The sequence below is a fragment of the Phoenix dactylifera genome, chromosome 10 (assembly GCF_051530095.1).
Source record: "Phoenix dactylifera cultivar Ajwa chromosome 10, Ajwa_hap1_PhDact_Kaust_v1.1, whole genome shotgun sequence".
Taxonomy (NCBI): domain Eukaryota; kingdom Viridiplantae; phylum Streptophyta; class Magnoliopsida; order Arecales; family Arecaceae; genus Phoenix; species Phoenix dactylifera.
The window spans coordinates 7747869-7765669 of NC_143199.1; the positions used below are offsets into that span (position 1 = coordinate 7747869).

General features: G+C 37.7%; 1 long non-coding RNA gene across 1 annotated transcript; it reads right to left on the reverse strand.

The window, feature by feature from the left end:
- Positions 1-937: 937 nt before the first annotated feature.
- Positions 938-9475, reverse strand: LOC149752677 (uncharacterized). The gene is made up of 2 exons (XR_016396601.1): positions 5527-9475; positions 938-2983 (listed from the first exon to the last, which is right to left on the reverse strand). It is a non-coding gene; the product is annotated as an uncharacterized LOC149752677 (long non-coding RNA).
- Positions 9476-17801: the final 8326 nt, after the last annotated feature.

The following is a 17801-nucleotide window of genomic DNA, read 5'->3' on the forward strand; positions in this document are numbered from 1 at the left end:
CTTATTTTCATAAGACTCAAGGTTTGAGATAAGACAACCTTTATAGAACTCATCTCAAGGTAATTTAAAGCATGTCTTGCAATATAAGGAAGTTCATAAAAATCAATCCATAAGATTTAAGGTATACATCAAATTGAAGTAACTTTAGGATAAGATACTGAATATCTAAAGCTCCCCCTCAAAAGATGCGTACTTCTTTAATCATTCTTAATTGTTGAATTTCAGACTTTAGTGATAAACGTGAATAACACTAAAATTCTGTAATATCAAGAATGTAGAGTAATCTAGTATTATTTCAAAATTTGTAGTAATTACTCTTTCTAATCCTTTACGAACAAGTTATGCTTTCTCATAATCTTAGAGAAAATGTGTAGAAATATTAATCAGAAAATGATTCATTTGAAGCTTAGTTTCTTTCAACCGCATTTACATTTTCTTTCTTTTAGAATCATTTGAGTGAGCTGAAATATTTCTAGCTTTAAGATCATTCACTCTATTGATAGAAGTGTTTAATAATGTAGGGGAGAAAAACATATAGATGATTATTGAAATATATATATTTTTAGAACTCAATTTCTTAATCATAGTTTTTCACCAATGTATTCATGAAACACAATAAATCTTTTTAATATCAAAATAAAATCATATATTTAGAAATTTTTGTTTGCAATCAAGATCATCGAAAAACACATCATTTGGACCAATATTAGTACACTTTGAAGATAAGAAATGATATGTTTCGGATGCGTATCGGAGCAATCAACCAAAGGCATCAGAATTAATTCTGTTTTTCTTACATTAAGATTTTATTTAGAAATCATATTGAGTTTAAGCTTGTATACAAAATCAGATTCTGAATTACATAGGATTTTCAATTGAGGCTTTCAAAATCATAATTTGAGATATGTATCTTCCACATTATAGCTCATCTTAAATCATTACGATTGAAAATACATATTTCAAACATATAAGAGCATATTCAGAATCTTTGTATTAAATGTTGAGTTTTGGTACGAATTTGAACATTATATACCAAATTTAGGCAAGTTGAAGGATAGATCAAGATTAATTCATTCTGCCTAAATAGAGATATCTTTCTCTTCTCCTTTTTACAAATTTATTTAACTTTCAGATTTTAAAGATGATTGTGAACGACAAATCTGAAATTTCTTTTCAATAGAACCAAACAAAAGATGTTATGTAGCAATTCAAACATTCAAACAAATTGTCCAAGGATGAAGCATTACAAAACATTGAGAACCAATAAATCAAGACATCATACCATATGCAAAATAAATCATGTGTTAAATCATGCATTAAAATATTAAGAACAAGCATGTCAAGGATCCAAATCAATATTTTTCAAATAAACTCCCCCTATTTAAATATAATCTTGCAATGATTTTATCCTTAAAGTGTGTTTTCAAGTGATTAAAAAAAATTGACTTAATTCTACTTTCATTAACTTTGTCTTTCATTTATAACTTTCTTATGCTCTATACTCTATTTGCTCCCTATCCGGTGGAGTTGGAAGGGGCACGAGGTACTACCACTAGCCTCCCTCTTGTGCCGTCCCTAATATGCCCTACACCGAATAGTTGGGTCAAATAGTGCCGGGTACTACCACTAGCCTCCCCATTGGCACCATCCCTATGATGAGCAATATAGAAAATTTATAAAGTTCACTTCAAACTATTCCTGTTTAAGTGTAATTAATTACGAATTTTATCCCTTCCAAATGTGCCGAATATATTATGCTTGTTTTGCTTTTCCTTAAGATTGGGGTATTTGCCTCTACTTGGATTTTACTTCTCTTGAATAATATCCATTTTCTTTTATTTATCTCTCTCTCTTCATTATTCTCAAGTAATTTACATGAAAGAACAGAATAATGAAATAATCTTATGTATCATATAGATGTATATCATGCAAACAATATTTTCATTGTGCTCAAGGATTCATAACTTCTCACAAGTTATTTTAAATCAAAATTTTATGCATAAACTTGTGTATTTCATGATTATGACATAGGCAAAGATATATTATAGTTTTGGCAAACCATGAAACAATTTCTAAAAGTATAAGTCAATCAATATATGTATATATAGACATGATATCAAAAATTAATAATTAAAGACCTTAATCATGCCATAATAAGATTTAAGTTATTGACTTTGCTCAATTAATTTGTGAGAAAGGTATCTAAAATTACCTATTCATTATATGTTCTTCAAGCCAAACTCGATTTCTTATGTGTGAACTTTTGGCTGAAGAAGATCCTCTCTCTTGTTTGCATGTGAATGTTTAGTGTATCTTACATGAAGATATCCTTCAAGTTGAAATTTCTCATTTTTCTTTCTTGAAGGAAGGTCATTAGTTTCTTTAAGATACAAAGCATTCATCCAACATATATATTTTTTTTTTAACTAGATGACTCAATATAAGATATGACAATAGTTGCATGTTGAGTCACTTTACTCAAGAGATTCCCTAAATATAAGCAAGCACATATCACTTGAACTAAAGAGATAGTTTCATTAAATCAGATGGTTCAAGGACAAGCATGTGAGGCAATAGGTAGATTTATCAAGGTCAAATCAATTTCTTATTTTCAAAATCAATTTAGTTTAGATTTTATTCAATAAGGCACGCTAGCTAAGTTTTAATCAACTTATCTTAAACAGTTATTTCTATCACAATTCAGATTATGATTTATTTGTTTATCAATAAAATATGATTCATTAAAGTTAGATTGATGTCTTGCACAAGGTCACATAATGAGCATACAACCTGGTCTACTAGCTGTATGATAAAATAATTATTCTATCATGCTTCAATACAGCTTTAAACAGTAGATCTATTTTGCTCATTCTTTTCAAATTCTACAAGATGGGGTCATAGACATACCTTCTTCATGCCAATCTTCTATGAGAGTTTTCTTGTGGACTAACATTGGTCAATGAAGATCCCCTTTCCTGTTTGTCTTAATTTGGAGTTTGAGAGAAGATGTTAATTCATTCATCATACATATTTCAAACTCACCTTGCAATATAACTCTTCATTAGTAGAACCAGAAATGATGTCATTAATGTATACTTTGAGCAAGTGAGGTGTCACACATTTTTTGATGCAAAGAATTATCACTATTACCTTCTATCAAAAAGGTTATTTAAGCTTTTATATCATGCTCTTGATGCTTGTATCAAATCATATATTGCTTTATCATATTTGTAATGAGTGTTTTCAAATATGGTGGTTATTTAACATATATCTTCTTTAATAAAGTAAGCACATAGGAGTCCATTCTACACACTCATTTGATGGACTATAAAGCTCATAAAGCAAGCAAATGATGATGGTGATCTTTACTTCTAATCATGCAAAAATTTCATCAAGATCTATTTCATCTTTTCTTAATTTAGTCTTTTAGTAGTCATCACTTTTTCTTCATTAAGAGCATATCTGAAAATCCAAGTTGGTTCTAATTATTAACAAGTTTTTCAGATTGTTATATGTAAAAGATTAACCATATACATACATAATTTAATTTTAGTATCTTGATAATAAATCATTAGTCTCATAAAGAATAAAATACCTTGATATTTTTGCAACTAAAAACTTTTCATTGAATACTCTATATGCATTGCTTGATGAATGATATCCAAGGATAGACATATCTCTATCAGATTTGGCATTATTTTCATAAGAGCATATCAAGCATAACATGTACGACTGAAAAATATGAAAGATATGCAATGGTTCATTTTTCATTTTTTTTTCAGAAGATCAAAATTTTCATCAGAAATAGATCTAATAGAAATCATATGTATGACAAGCAGTGATGATAGTCTTTTAAAAATTATTTAAGTAGATGACTATCATACATAATTGTCTTTTTCATTTCTTCAAGAATTCTATTAACCCCTTTTTACTTATGATGTCCATGGAGCTGAAATAATTGAATTTAATACTATTTTCTGTATAACCTTAATCTGGATTTTGGTTTTCAACACTGTGCCATGATCTTCACAGTTTGGAAACCTTTTTCATTTGAAACGCTTCTACAAGATTTAGTAAATACAGAAAAATACTTCAGTTTTATTCTCCAAGAACAAGTCCAATGTAAGCTTTTGAAGACTTAGAGATGGAAACAACATCTTTAGATTTAGAAATGATTTTTGTTTGTTTCCTTAGTTAGCATGCATAGCAAAACTTTGACCTTTAAGTAGATAATCTAAACAAGCCTATGGCAAGGTCTTTTGATATTAAGTACATACTAGCATGAGTTGATTCTATGTGCCAAGGATGGTTTCTTTAATCTTGGTATTCAAAAGCATACCAAGTACACATTATCATATTGATGATCAATAAAAATAATGCCATAGACAAAAATTCTTAATCAAGCATATAGAGGGTTCATAGAGTTATTTTTAATGAATTAATTAATCATTTAGCAACTTATCCAATAGTGAGTGGAGCATACAAAAAAAATGAAGTGATTTGAATATATTTTCTTTTCATACCCAAAAAGACAAATATCACTTATATCACAAAAATGATTAATACTTTCAAGTTATGTTTTAATCAACTAATAAAGTAATTTCAATACGAGAAGATGTAAGAATTACTTATTTCATCCTTTCTTTCATTTAAATCATTCTTTTTAATTACATTTTAAATTCAATTCTTTAACACATGTCTAGAGCACCCATTGTTTAGATAACATCTTTCATTAGAACCTTGGATAGCTAGACATGCTTGCTGAAAGAATAATCATATTTTCAACTTAGGAACCCAAGCTCTTTTGGGTCCTTGTAGGTTAGCTATAATTGTTCCTTTTGGAACCCATATTCTCTTAATAGCTATTTTGTCCATGAATTTACAGATTTTAGGATTACAAGGGATGTATTTCTGTATCCTCTTGTTGAATTTAACAAACTTAGATCGAACATGAGTAGTAGGAAAACTTTTAATTTTCTGTTTCTCCCTTTTTGGTTCATTAAATTTGTAATGTATAGATTTAGGGACAACAGAAGAGATTTTACTTAGCTTTTGTTTATGAGAATCTGTTTTAGAGTAACTAAAAACTGTTTTAACAAACATATTCTTAAAAGGTTTTTGGGTGTACCAAGGTTGATATCCTAATGTAACTTTATCAAATTCAGCTCCTTGATCATTTATCATTAGGTTCAATTTTTCAGAGCTGAGGGTAAATCTTTCAACAACAGGTTTTAATCTGTCAACTTCTTTAGTTAATCTTCTGTTATCTTCTGAAAGTAACTCATTGTTTTTCTTAAGTTTATCATGACTTTCAGTGAGAAGTTGATCTCTTTGATTTAGTTCTTGATTTTCTTTAATTAAGATTTCAGTTTTACTGGTTAGTTTCAGTTTTTCATCTATTAGAATTTGATTTTCAATCTTCAAGTTTTTGTTCTTACAAATAAGTTTCTTATATTCTAAATACAAATCAGAAAAGGCATCATGGAGTTCATCAAATGTAAAATTGCTTTCAGTTTCAGCATGTACCTCTTGTGCCACCAAGCATAGATTTTCAATATGATACTGCTCTCCTTCTACACATGATATTTCAGATTTGTTAGTGCATTCATATTTGTCTTCAAGCATATTCCATATTTCTTTAGCAGTCATGCAAGAAGATATGCAATTAAACTCATTCCTATCTAATGCACAATATAAAAGGTTCATGGCATCAGCATTCAATTGTGCTAAATCCTTTTCATTAAAAGTTTGAGAGAGTGTGTGAAGATCATTTATTATGATTTTCCATAAATAATAGTTTTGTGATTGAATAAAGATGCGCATGCGTATTTTCCAATGTGTATAGTTTATGCCATTAAATAGTGGTGGTGTATCAATTGATTGTCCTTCTCCTAGAAAACTATCTATTTGAGTTGTCATGATCTTTGGCTCTAGTCGGTTAAGACTACAAATAATATTTGAGCACCTGCTCTGATACCACTTGTTGCCCAAGGTGACAACCCAAGAGGGGGGGGTGAATTGGGTCTTTTAAAACCTTTTAAACTACTTCTAATCTTTTAGATTAATTATGCTAAGTTGTATGGATGCTTAGTGAAGCTTAACCTTAGCAAGAGTATGATTCTAATCTAATCAACTATTAAGCAGTGGGTTCAATAAAAGATTAGTCTAATTTTGCCCTAGTATGCTATTCAATTTAATGATTGAGTAAATTGATTATGCTTGCAACTAAAGGATGCACGAAGAAGAGTTAAGCAAGCTTAATATCTAAGTAAGTGAGTGAGGAGGTCAGTCAACAAAGAGCATCACAAACACAACAAAAATATAGTGGTTCGGTGCACCCCAGCACCTACATCCACTCCCCAAGACCTCTTGGGAATTTCACTATAATCCTAGCGATTACAGCCGGTTGTTTTACAAGCTCACAACCCAACTTGTTGTTTTACGAGCGCACAACGAACTCGGTCGGTTTTCCCAGGCTCACCGACTAGAACCACTCCGATTGTTTTCCCGGGCTCACAATCAAACCCTTACACGTTGGTTTTACCCTCGGCTCACCAACAAACCTAAACCCCGTTGGTTTTCCCTTTGGCTCACCAACAAACCTTACACCGTTGGTTTTCCCTTTGGCTCACCAACAAACCTTTACCCCTTGATTCAATCCCGTGATTGAATCAAGTTACAAGATATTATAACAAAGTTTAAGATAAATCAAAGCTTCTTAAACAAGCAAATATAACACTATAAGCAAATAGAGTAAAGTGAAGTCCTCAAACGAGTTTGGAAGATGAAGGAGCTCGACTTCTTCTTTACTTGACCCTCTTCTGATTTGGCACGAAGTGGAGGATCACTGAGGCAGCACACGGATGGAGAGGAAGCTTTGGGATTCACTTGGATGCTCTTCTTCCCTCTATTTCACTTTGAATGGCCCTTTTGTGCTTTTGGGAGATTTCCCTTGTAATCTGTTTGGAATCTCTTCCCTAAAAGTTCTCTCCCACTTCCATGAGTTCTCCCCTAGCTCTCTTCTTGTTTTTATAGCTTTAGATGGAGTGGAAACAAGAATATAGCCGTTAGAGACAAAAATATAGCCGTTGGAACCAGTCTGCACCTCCTGACAATATTACCGTTGGGATCGGAGTCGACTCGCGCGATCAGGAGTCGACTCGGCTGTAGCGGGAGTCGACTCAAGCTTTTCCGGAGTCGACTCGGCAACTGTTCCAAATTTGAATTTTGTCCACTCGAGTCGACTCGACTATCCTGGGAGTCGACTCGAATCCCAGAGTCCGAACTCCCGATCCTCTGTCTTTTGGCTCGTCCAGTCTTGGAGTCGACTCGAACTTCCTTGGAGTCGACTCGGCTCTCAGTTTTCGAAAGTTGGTCTTCTGCCATCTTAGTGTAGTGCTGCCTTGGAGTCGACTCGAGCTGTCTGGGAGTCGACTCGAATCTCAGAGTCGGAAAACTGATCCTCTGTATTTTGGAGCCGCGCTGCCTTGGAGTCGACTCGACTTGTCTTGGAGTCGACTCGCCTCTCAGAGACGAAAATACCGTCTTCTGTCTTGGGGTTGCGCTGTCTTTGGAGTCGACTCGGACTTTGTGGGAGTCGACTCGAATCTCAGTGTCCAAAAACTGCTTCTCTGAGTTTTCCCTTGTGTACCACTGAGAGTCGACTCTCGCTTTCTTTGGAGTCGACCCGACAACCATTGGAGTCGACTCGCATTCCTCAGGAGTCGACTCGAATCTCAGGGTCGAAAATCCCTCTCTGACTTTTCTGCCTTTTACACCCTGGAGTCGACTCGTTCTACTCTCGAGTTGACTCGCCAAGCATTGGAGTCGACTCGAATTCCTCAGGAGTCGACTCGAAGACTATTCTTTTAAATTTTCCTTGAATTTGCTCCTCCAATTTGAATCTTTTGAACTTGAGACTTGGGCCAATAACTTGTAGCTTTCTTCCAACTTTTCTTGAGTGCTTTTAGAGGCCTTCTTGTGTTCTTCCAACTTGCTATGTTCCTTGCAACATAAATATCTTTCTCCTTGCAACATAAACATTAGTATCTATACTTCAAGGTTTTGTGATCATCAAAATCAATCTATGAATCAATCTTTGGGTCATCAAACATGATCTCAACATAGAGAATATGGAGTAAGTCATCAATACCACCACAATCAATATTAACTCATCTGAAGCATATATGGAATAATCAAGTAAACATATATGCTACTCATGAATATGCTCAACAGGTCATAGTACTGAATCATATAAATCAGGTGTCAATAGGCTGAATCATCAACAAGACAGCTATCGGGAGGTGGGTTTTACGCCCCAGGCGAACCAGTAACAACTCCCTACTGCCATATGCATATATCGAATATGACACCACACCAATATGTAAATCATCACTAGACAGCTGTCGGGAGGTGGGTTTTACGCCCCAGGTGAACCAGCAACAACTCCCCACTGTCACATGCATATGCAGGATAAGACACCATATCGATAATGTAAAAGCTAGACAGCTATCGGAAGGTGGGTTTTACGCCCCAGGCGAACCAGCAACAACTCCCCACTGTCACATGCATATGCAGGATAAGATACCACACTGATCATGTAAATACTGGCCAGTATCCAGAACAGAAATCCATCTCACATCTATATACTAAATGGCACCTCGCGGGAATTCTACATCCGCGGAAAGTCGTACTGCACCTCGCAGGGTCTTACTATGCCCGGCGGCAAGCAGAATATAATTCGTAGGACCGGCCGATCCTACGCCTAGGGCCGTGTCCCCCCTAGGAAGGGACTGGGCTCCGCCCACCCAGAAGGCTACTATGTGCACAAAGGCTGATGTTCAACCCCCATCGACTATAGGTGTCCTACAGATACTGCCAAGCCATGCATAAATGCCATAATGCACCCTCCCAATACTCTACTAAAAAGGAGTATAATCAAGACTACCACTCACTTGATCATTACCCAATCATAAACTAACATCAGGGTTAGAAGTGAGGGTCAAGGAAGTGCAATACAACTCAATATACCACTAAAAAGGCTCTACAAATCTTTGAAATAGAGGAAATGAAATCAATTTACAAAAGAAATCATTTCACAATTCGGAATCAATTTGATTACTCATCAACCCCTCGTAATTCCTCTCAATGTTCCCTCAAATGCATGTACAGAATAATCAAGCATGGAGAATCAAGATTATAGAGGAATCTACTACAATATCAGTCAATATGCACAAGTGGAATCAATTCACACTTGGCGACATTCATGAAAATGAATTAAGAATGCTCATGGTGCAAAGTACATGACTCCCACTCACCTGTCAATCTGGCACGGCCTCGATACGCCTCCAAAACTTTATGGTAGGCAGTAGGGGGCTTCTTTTTTTTGCTCCCTAACTTCTTGCCCAACTGTGACATGCATTTACAATACATTTAGTCTTGTATCAAGGGTCATAATCTACGTGCCAATTATAACATAGGGAAATTTAATTGATTCAACTTTTCCGTTCCCTAAATCTTTTCTTTTCTTTCTTCTTTTTCTTTTTAATTAATTAACTCACCATTTATGTATATTAGGAACTCCTTTGCATGAGTACAAGGTCCCTTTTAGCTTGATCTAGGCTTAATACCCTATTATAGCATGAAATCCCCTATTTCCACCCGGATGAACAGTAACCCGGACCGATAGCCGGTTACTTCATCCCAGGTTTGATCCACTTTTCAGACTCCAAATTTGATGAAATTTTTACCTAACATCCTACGCTCATAGAGGATTCCAGAATAGTAATATGCATCACTATCGGAGGCCGTTTGACCTCCGAAATAATTCACCGAAGTTGGGACTTCGACACAGTTTTTCCGTAGTGCCGGAAAAATTTGTCGAAATCCGATTCTTCCTCTTTTAACCACCTCTACAACCCTTATCCGACCCCTCTAGACTACATCCACCCTTTGTATAGCCTAATATCATCAAAAGACTAGATAGGGATGGATATTTACCTTTTTCTTTTTGGAAATCGAGGTTCTTGCGTAGAGGGGAAGGAGATCTACACTTTTCCTTTCAGCTGGCAGCGCAACCGGGATCTCCTTCCTTTTCTTTTTCTTCTTCTTCTTCCTCTTCCTTTCTTCCTTTCCTTTCGTCTCCTTCTTTTTCTTCCTCTCTGTTGCCGTCTGAGAACCCTCCCCCTCTCCTCTCTGTTTCACTCCCGTGAGCCAGCTCAAACCCTCCAATTAAATCACATCAAGATACTATTCACCCTTTTTTAATATTATTAAATTCCCATTTTGCCCCTAATACTTCAACATATCTACTGTTATGCCATTAACTTTTGATTCCTTTCCAATTTTACCCTTACCACTTCAACGCATCTACAACTATGCCATTATCTTTTCATTCCTTCCAATTTTACCCCTCATATCAATTTTAAAGGACTATTCTATCCTTTTTTATATAAAAAAAATATTTTGGGGTTATTACAGTATGTTTCTATGGGTTCTTCCTTTTTGTCCTGTTCTTGACCCCTCTTTTGAATAGGGTTCTTATTGTATTCATTCTTATTTTCTTTTACGTGTTCAGGAATTTGGACTTTATTGTCCACTTGCTTGCCAGACCTTAAAGTGGCAATTGCCTGGACTTCATAGGTCAGATTTCCATTAGAATCGATTTGATACTGACCTCTCTGACCTTGATTTTGTTGTCTACTAGGGTTAGGCACTGGTTGACTAGGTAGTTCACCTTTCTTCCTATCCCCTAGAGAGTTTGCTATTTGGCTCAGACTAACCTCAAGTTTTGCAATTGCTTGCGTATGGAATTGGTTAGTCTGGGCTTGGGCTGTATTGGTCTGTTGTCGTTGCTTGATAAAATCTTGTTGTTGTTTCATCATATTAGCCATCATGGTTTCTAATGGTGAAGGTTGCTGTGGGATAGGGGCATTATAAGGAGGTACCGATGGAACCAAAGGTTGGTTCATTTGTGATGGACCTATCCTGGGAAAGTTGTTCTGAAAACCTAGTAGACCACCTTGATGCTGAATAGGTTCGTTCTGCTTGTATGAGAAATTTGGGTGGAACCATTATCAGGGTGGTAAACTGGGCTAAACGAGTTGGGAGTGGGCTTCTTAAAGGCACTATATGAATTTAGAGCATTTGCTTGCTCGGCCTTAATGTTGGGTAAACTAGGACAACACTCCACTAGATGCTCAGAACTGTTACACAAGATGCATAAGCCTTGTGGCTCATGTTCCACTTTCATGATGGGATTTGACTCTTTTTGTGAGTTTGAGTTAGTGGAAACCATAAAAGCATCCAACTTTTTGCTTAGATTATTCACCCCATTCACCAGATTGGACATGACATTTTTGAGTTCTGGATCTGTTTTTATTCCGTAGGTACTTGGTTCTCTAGACCCATAATCATCTCTATCTATCTCCTGACCGTAGCTACTCCAATTTTGTGCATTTTCAGCTAAGTCCACAAGGAACTCATAGGCTTGATCAGGGGTTTGGTTCATGAACCTACCCTTATGCATGGATTCAATCATGTTCCTATGTGCTGGAGGTAATCCTTTGTAAAAGAAATGTACTAGACCAGCCTTGTCAAGCCCATGGTGCGGGCACTTGACCAAAAGATCATGGAATCTTTTCCAAAGTTGGAAAAATTCCTCTCCAGATTTTTCTCTAAAAGTTCTGATGGCATCCTTAATTTTTTCAGTCTTTACCATGGGATAGAATTTAGCCATGAACTTCCTAGATAGTTGTTCCCATGATGTGATGGAATTTGAAGCAAGAGAATACAGCCATGCAGCAGCACGATCCTCTAAAGTCATGGGAAACAACCTTAATTTAATACCCTCTTCATCTAAGTTTTGATTTCTAAACGTTTGACAGATTGTCAAAAAATTGTTTAGATGAATATACGGTTGTTCACTCTCAAACCCATGAAATTTGGGTAACATGTTTATTGTTGCAGCCTGAATCTCGAATTGGGTTGCATTATTAATTGGTAATACTATGCAAGTAAGGGGACTAGCGGATGCGGGTGCAAACAACTCATTCAAAGTTCTAATATGTTCACCCATTGTAGAGATTGATGGTTGGCTTACAATTCGCTGATTGTGATGAAAAGTTCTGTCAATCTCAGGATCAAATGGTGTTAACTTACCCCTTAATGACCTTCTACCATGCATACATTATCAACAATTCAGTAGATTTGACTCCTAAAATGAACGAAATTCTAAGAGAAAAGAAGGGCTAGACACAGATGACCACAACCAATACCACACAACAATTTGACTCTATTAGTCTTAGAATTAAGTAAGGTTTAGTAGCTTCTTAAATCTAGTTGCGTGGAGAATTATTAGGTAAAAATTCCTAAAATTCTCTCCTAGATTAGACAGCTCCTAATCTCCCTTTCATATTAAGCTTGAGCTTACCAGTTAAGCGATCCAGTAACCAGTGACCAGAAAAGTTTCGGAGTGTGTGGTGGTGCCAGAAGGGATACACCAGTACCACAATACCCGTAACAGTTCTCACTGTTGTAAAATTTCCTAGACATCACCAATTACTAAATTCTCACTGGAGTGGCTTTCAGCCGCTTCTTTCCAAAAGCCTAATTGAGCTCGAAAACCCTAAGAACAACGTTTAATTGATTTTAATTTAATTTGGCTTAGGATATGTATGCAAGGTGGTGATTTTTGGGCTAAGGACAGGTAATGACTTTCCGACCTTATCTTTTTAATGGATTTTGCCCTTAAATTATTTTATGCAAATGCTTAATACTAAATGCAGTAAATATTCAATGATTTTTTTTAAAAAAAAGTTTATGAAATGTCATTAGGTTGTACTGATTAAATGAGCAAGCAAATTTTTTTATATATATATTTCTTTTTCTTTTTATTTTTTTTTATTTTATGTTTTTTTAATTTAAATTTTTATATAGGAATAACTTGAATGTAAACTAAAAATTAATCCTTATGCGCCAGTCAATCTCCGAATGTCCGTTGAATAAGCTCTAGAGATTACTCCGTGAGGAGCCCCAATAGAGGTATGATAACCTCGGGGGATTGCACCCTATCAATTACTAGCAATTTTTTTCTTTTTTTAATTAAATTTCAAATTTTGAATTTCAGAATTCAAATTTTGAATTTAAATTTTTAAATTTTAGAATTTTGATTTTTTTTTTAAATTTTTTTTCAAAATTTTAAATTCCAAATTTCAAATTTCAGAATTTAATAACTACGAAATTATTAACTAAAAATAATCAAAACAAGAAAAAATTAATAATAATAATAATAAACTTACTACCATAGTACGTTCACTCCGGACATCCAAAATTCGATTTGATCTTCGTGATCATTCTTGCTTCTCGATTTGCCTCCCCGGCAACGGCACCAAAATTTTGTTGTCCGATTTCTGTTTACCTAAAAATAAGCTAAACAGATCGTTGTTAGAACCGACAAACAAAGTTTAATTTAATTATACTCTTACCTTTTCTACTCGAAGAATAGTGGTCGTAAGAGGTCGATCCACAGGGAGGCGACTGGAGTTGCATAAAAATCAAAACATTCATTCGGATTCAAAATCGATTTTTGAATAACAAAAGAAAAACATTATGTCGGGGATGTTGAATGATTCTCTGGTCTACCAGAGAATGTTTTCTAATTAAAATTAACTAGAAGACAGGTACTTAGATTCGAAAGCATTTATATATTTAACTAATCAAAGAAGAGCTTTGGCATAGAAAATGGATGGAAGTTAAGAAGATTGAAGCCTAAAAAATAAATTGCATAAAAAAAATTAAAAGATTGCATAAAAAGTGGAAATTAAACTGAACCTAGAACAAGGATTTCATAAAAGAGAAATAATAGATTTGATAAAAATAAATTGATTACAAAAATAAAATGAAGATTGGAAGCCTAATGCTTCCTCCTTCTACAAAATAAAACGTAAAAACAAAGGAAGAAAAACCACAAAACTCCCCCTTTCTTCTCCTCCCCTAATTTTTTATTCTTTCTTTTCAAAACAGAGCCATGCTCTATCTCTTTTTTTTTCTTTCTCTCTTCTCTCCCAAACCGAGTGCTCCTTCCCCTGTTCTTTGGCCCAACCGACCTCCACCACTCCTCCTTCACCAAGCGCTCCACCCTCCTTCTTAAATAGGTCGTCCACCCCCCTAATTACGTTGAGAGGATCATCCGGGCTGCGCTTGGGATGAATCGCGTGACGCTGAGAGACTGAAACGGAAGGTTGGGAGGAGGACGTGGATCCGGATGAAGAGCGCCGCGGGATCGACGGGAGGAAGGAGAGGGCGGACGCGGGATGCTACGATGGCTGACAATGAAGGCTACCGCGGGATCTTTGGCATGATGCGGGAGGCTGGGATCATGCATGATCGCTCGGAATCGGTTTTGCTGCTGGTTTCTTCCTTTACGGATGGCTGATGAAGAGGATGGCTGGATCATGGGGAGGCTGATTCGGGAATGCTTAGATCACGGGAGATGCTTGGGGGATCCGATTGCTGGGGCACGGAAGAGATCCGGGAAGCTCGGACGCGGACGATGGGACCATTGCTCTTCCCTTTGACGCGGAAGAGGCGGGGTGCAGTGTGGGATCACGGACGGAAGAGGGGCTGGCCGCGGGATCGACAGGAGGGCGTCGTGGGATCGCTGGGACGAGCCGATCATGGCTTGATGGGCACTGGGAGAAGGACGTGAAGACATGCTGGGAGAAGAAACGGACGTGTGGTCGGCACGGCTGATCGTGGGACGTTGCTTCGATCGCGTTGATGGCGTGGAGGATTGGGAAACTGGCTGGATGGCTGTGAGGCGTGGTGGGGATGCGCTGAAGGCGCGGACGGCCTGGCACGATCAAGTTGGTGCTGCAAGGGCGGACTTGGGAGCTGGAGATGTGTCTGGGCTGATTGCGAGATCCCTGGGACGTCGTTGATGGCGTGGAGGATTGGGACGCGGTTGGGACGCGTTGGAATGTTGGCTTGACTTGAGCTCGGGCTGCCGGGCATTGGGCTCAAACCCAATGTTATTGGGTTTCTTGGATTACTTGCACTCAAATACAAATACAACGTTAATTAGTTAATTTTATTATTAATGATTAGCTATAATACTAATTAAGATGGTATGACGATTGCACTTTTATGCTCTCATCAAGTGCCAAGCGACTCGGTACCTCATGTACGAGGGCAAGCTATATCGTCTATCATTCACATCGCCACTCCTCAGATGTCTCCGCCCCTCAGAGGCCGACTACGCGATGAGGAAAGTGCACGAAGAAATCTGCGGAAGCCATCAAGGATGCAATGCTCCCTCGACCGTAGGAACATGCAATGACGCCCCGGCCCAAGCTCGAGGTGCCCTGCAGTGTCGACTACGAGCCGAAGAGGCTCCCTCAACCGCAGGAACATTCAACGACGCCCCGGCCCGAGCTCGGGGCGCCCTGCTGCGTCGACAGTGAGCTGAAGAAGCTCCCTCGACCTCAAAAAAAAATTGAGGGCGCCTCGACCTTAGTTCGAGCGCCCAAGTTAAAGCCTAAAAAGATCTACAAGGCCAAAAGGCATCAAAACTCATGATGACCTTCTACCTAAAAGATACCCTAGCGAACTGCAGTGTGAAAGTTAAACAGGATCCCAACCTTAGGTTTCGCGTTAAGGTCCGAAGCAGACCTGATGTCCGATCTCGGTGCCTGAAATGCGCCAGCGGACGAGCTCGAAAATAGTGAGCTCTTCATTGACTTTGTAAGGCTATGTATCTTACCATCAGCTTAAACCACCCCAGCTCGGCTCGAGAAGCTCGGCCTAAAGCCGTTAGCTCCAAAGATATGAGAGGTGTACCCCACTCGACACATACATCTTCACGAACATTTGGTCGTAGCATAGGACGATCGACAACTCGGCTACTTCCTTCGCTCGAGCCAAAGAACGACTCAAACTCGAAAGTCGGGAAAAAATGATCGGAGGCAAAATGGATCGTCCTACTCCAGCATGGAACCACCCAATTTCTGCCGAGCAGACCTCAGAGCCGAGTAGGCCAGGCCTCGACCCCGCTAAGAGTCGAGCCAACCTCGAATCCCACTGAAGGCCGAGCCGACCTCGGCCAGAGGCCAGGCCGATCTCGAACCTCGCTGAAGGCCGAGCCGACCTCGGCCCCGTCAAAGAACAAATCTAAAAAGATATCTCATGAATTCTCCGCCCGTGGGATTGATCTCCGTGATTCACGCCGCCTCCGGCTAATGACCAGCTGATCACAGCTCGGCCCGAGACTTCAGGTAACGGCCGAGACCCTCACCCTATAAAAAAGGAGTAGGAAAAGGCCTTCGATAAGCCATTAAAAGCAAGACAAAGCAATTCAAAACACTCAGAAACCTCTCCAAAAACTCTGCTAACTTAGCCATCGGAGGGTCCTCGCCGGAATTTCTGGCCAAGACTTTGTGCAGGTATCCCGGAGCACAGGAGGTGGCTTCCCTTCTTCCCTTTCTCCGTCCCGGCCGGCGTCTTCTCAGCTTCCTCCAGTGTGGTCACCCTCAGGCCAAATTTCAACCACAACAATCCCCATTGTTTGTTCATTACATTCCTTCTTTACTCATGGATCATCACAAAAATCGATAAGCATTTAAAATAGCTTAATGATTAAAGAAAGCCAAAAATTAATGGCAAACTTGTAGCTCATGTCCTTCATTTCTCCATACCCTGTCTTGATGTTGCCAAACACTGATGTACATAGCCTGGGATGGTGTGAGCTTGGCGAGCACGCCCTAAATTGCCTAGATGGAGAGCCACCACCTTCTCATCCATGTGCATGGTCATCACATAAACCTTCTTCTCATCTTGCTGCTGCCTCTCCTTCAACATAAACTACTTCGAAAAGATGTCGCCTTTCTTTAGCTCTGGCTAAGCTATCACCTACAGCCAATTAAGCCACATAATCCCATTACAGACCAATATGGATGCAGGCACATGCCACTTTTTGCATATAGATGCTGGATAATCTTAAAGGGTGATGAAATTCTACTAAGGACTTCTCAATGTCTACAGTCATGCTTGGAGCAAAATTTAAAGATAATGAACATGGAATCATCAAGAGTTATTAAAATAAAATGTCTGGAATATTTACTTATGGCGAAAATTTTCAATTCATTTACCACTTTAGTTACTCAAACTCACCGAATATTATAACATTTAAAATACAGAAAAAATTAAATTTTTAGTAGGCCCCAAATTGAGTACGACTCAGATCCAAACTTGACTCGACTCGCCTCGACTATTACCAACCTTGAGTCGATCTTGAGTAGCTCGAATAGTTTTTTGAGTCAAGCTCGAGTAGCAAAATATTTGACATGAAACTTGTGAGCCTAATCGACTATATATATTTTTAATAATATTATATTTATAATAATATATATTATTAAGTTAATATTTTAAAATATAATATTTATTTTTAAATCTGACCTAACTTCTAACTTTTGTCTATACCTTTTAATTATGACCAAGGCTCGAATTCGAGCTCAAGGTTGAGCTCGAATATAGCTTGATTGATAATCGAGTCGAGACAAGTCAATTTCAAGTATTGTTTTTTTCTAATTGAATCAACTTTGAGCTTGGATATTAAGACTGGATCGACCTCGAATTGAGTTTTGAGTCTAACTATTTTGAATCGAGTTGAGCTCGAGCCTCTAACTACTCGACTCGGCTCGGCTCAGTTGAACCTCTATCCAAAACTGTGTTGTTCCTAATTATTCTCTGTCATATATAATTGCAATTGCATAGGAACGTAGGGTGAAACTGTCTTGGCTTATATT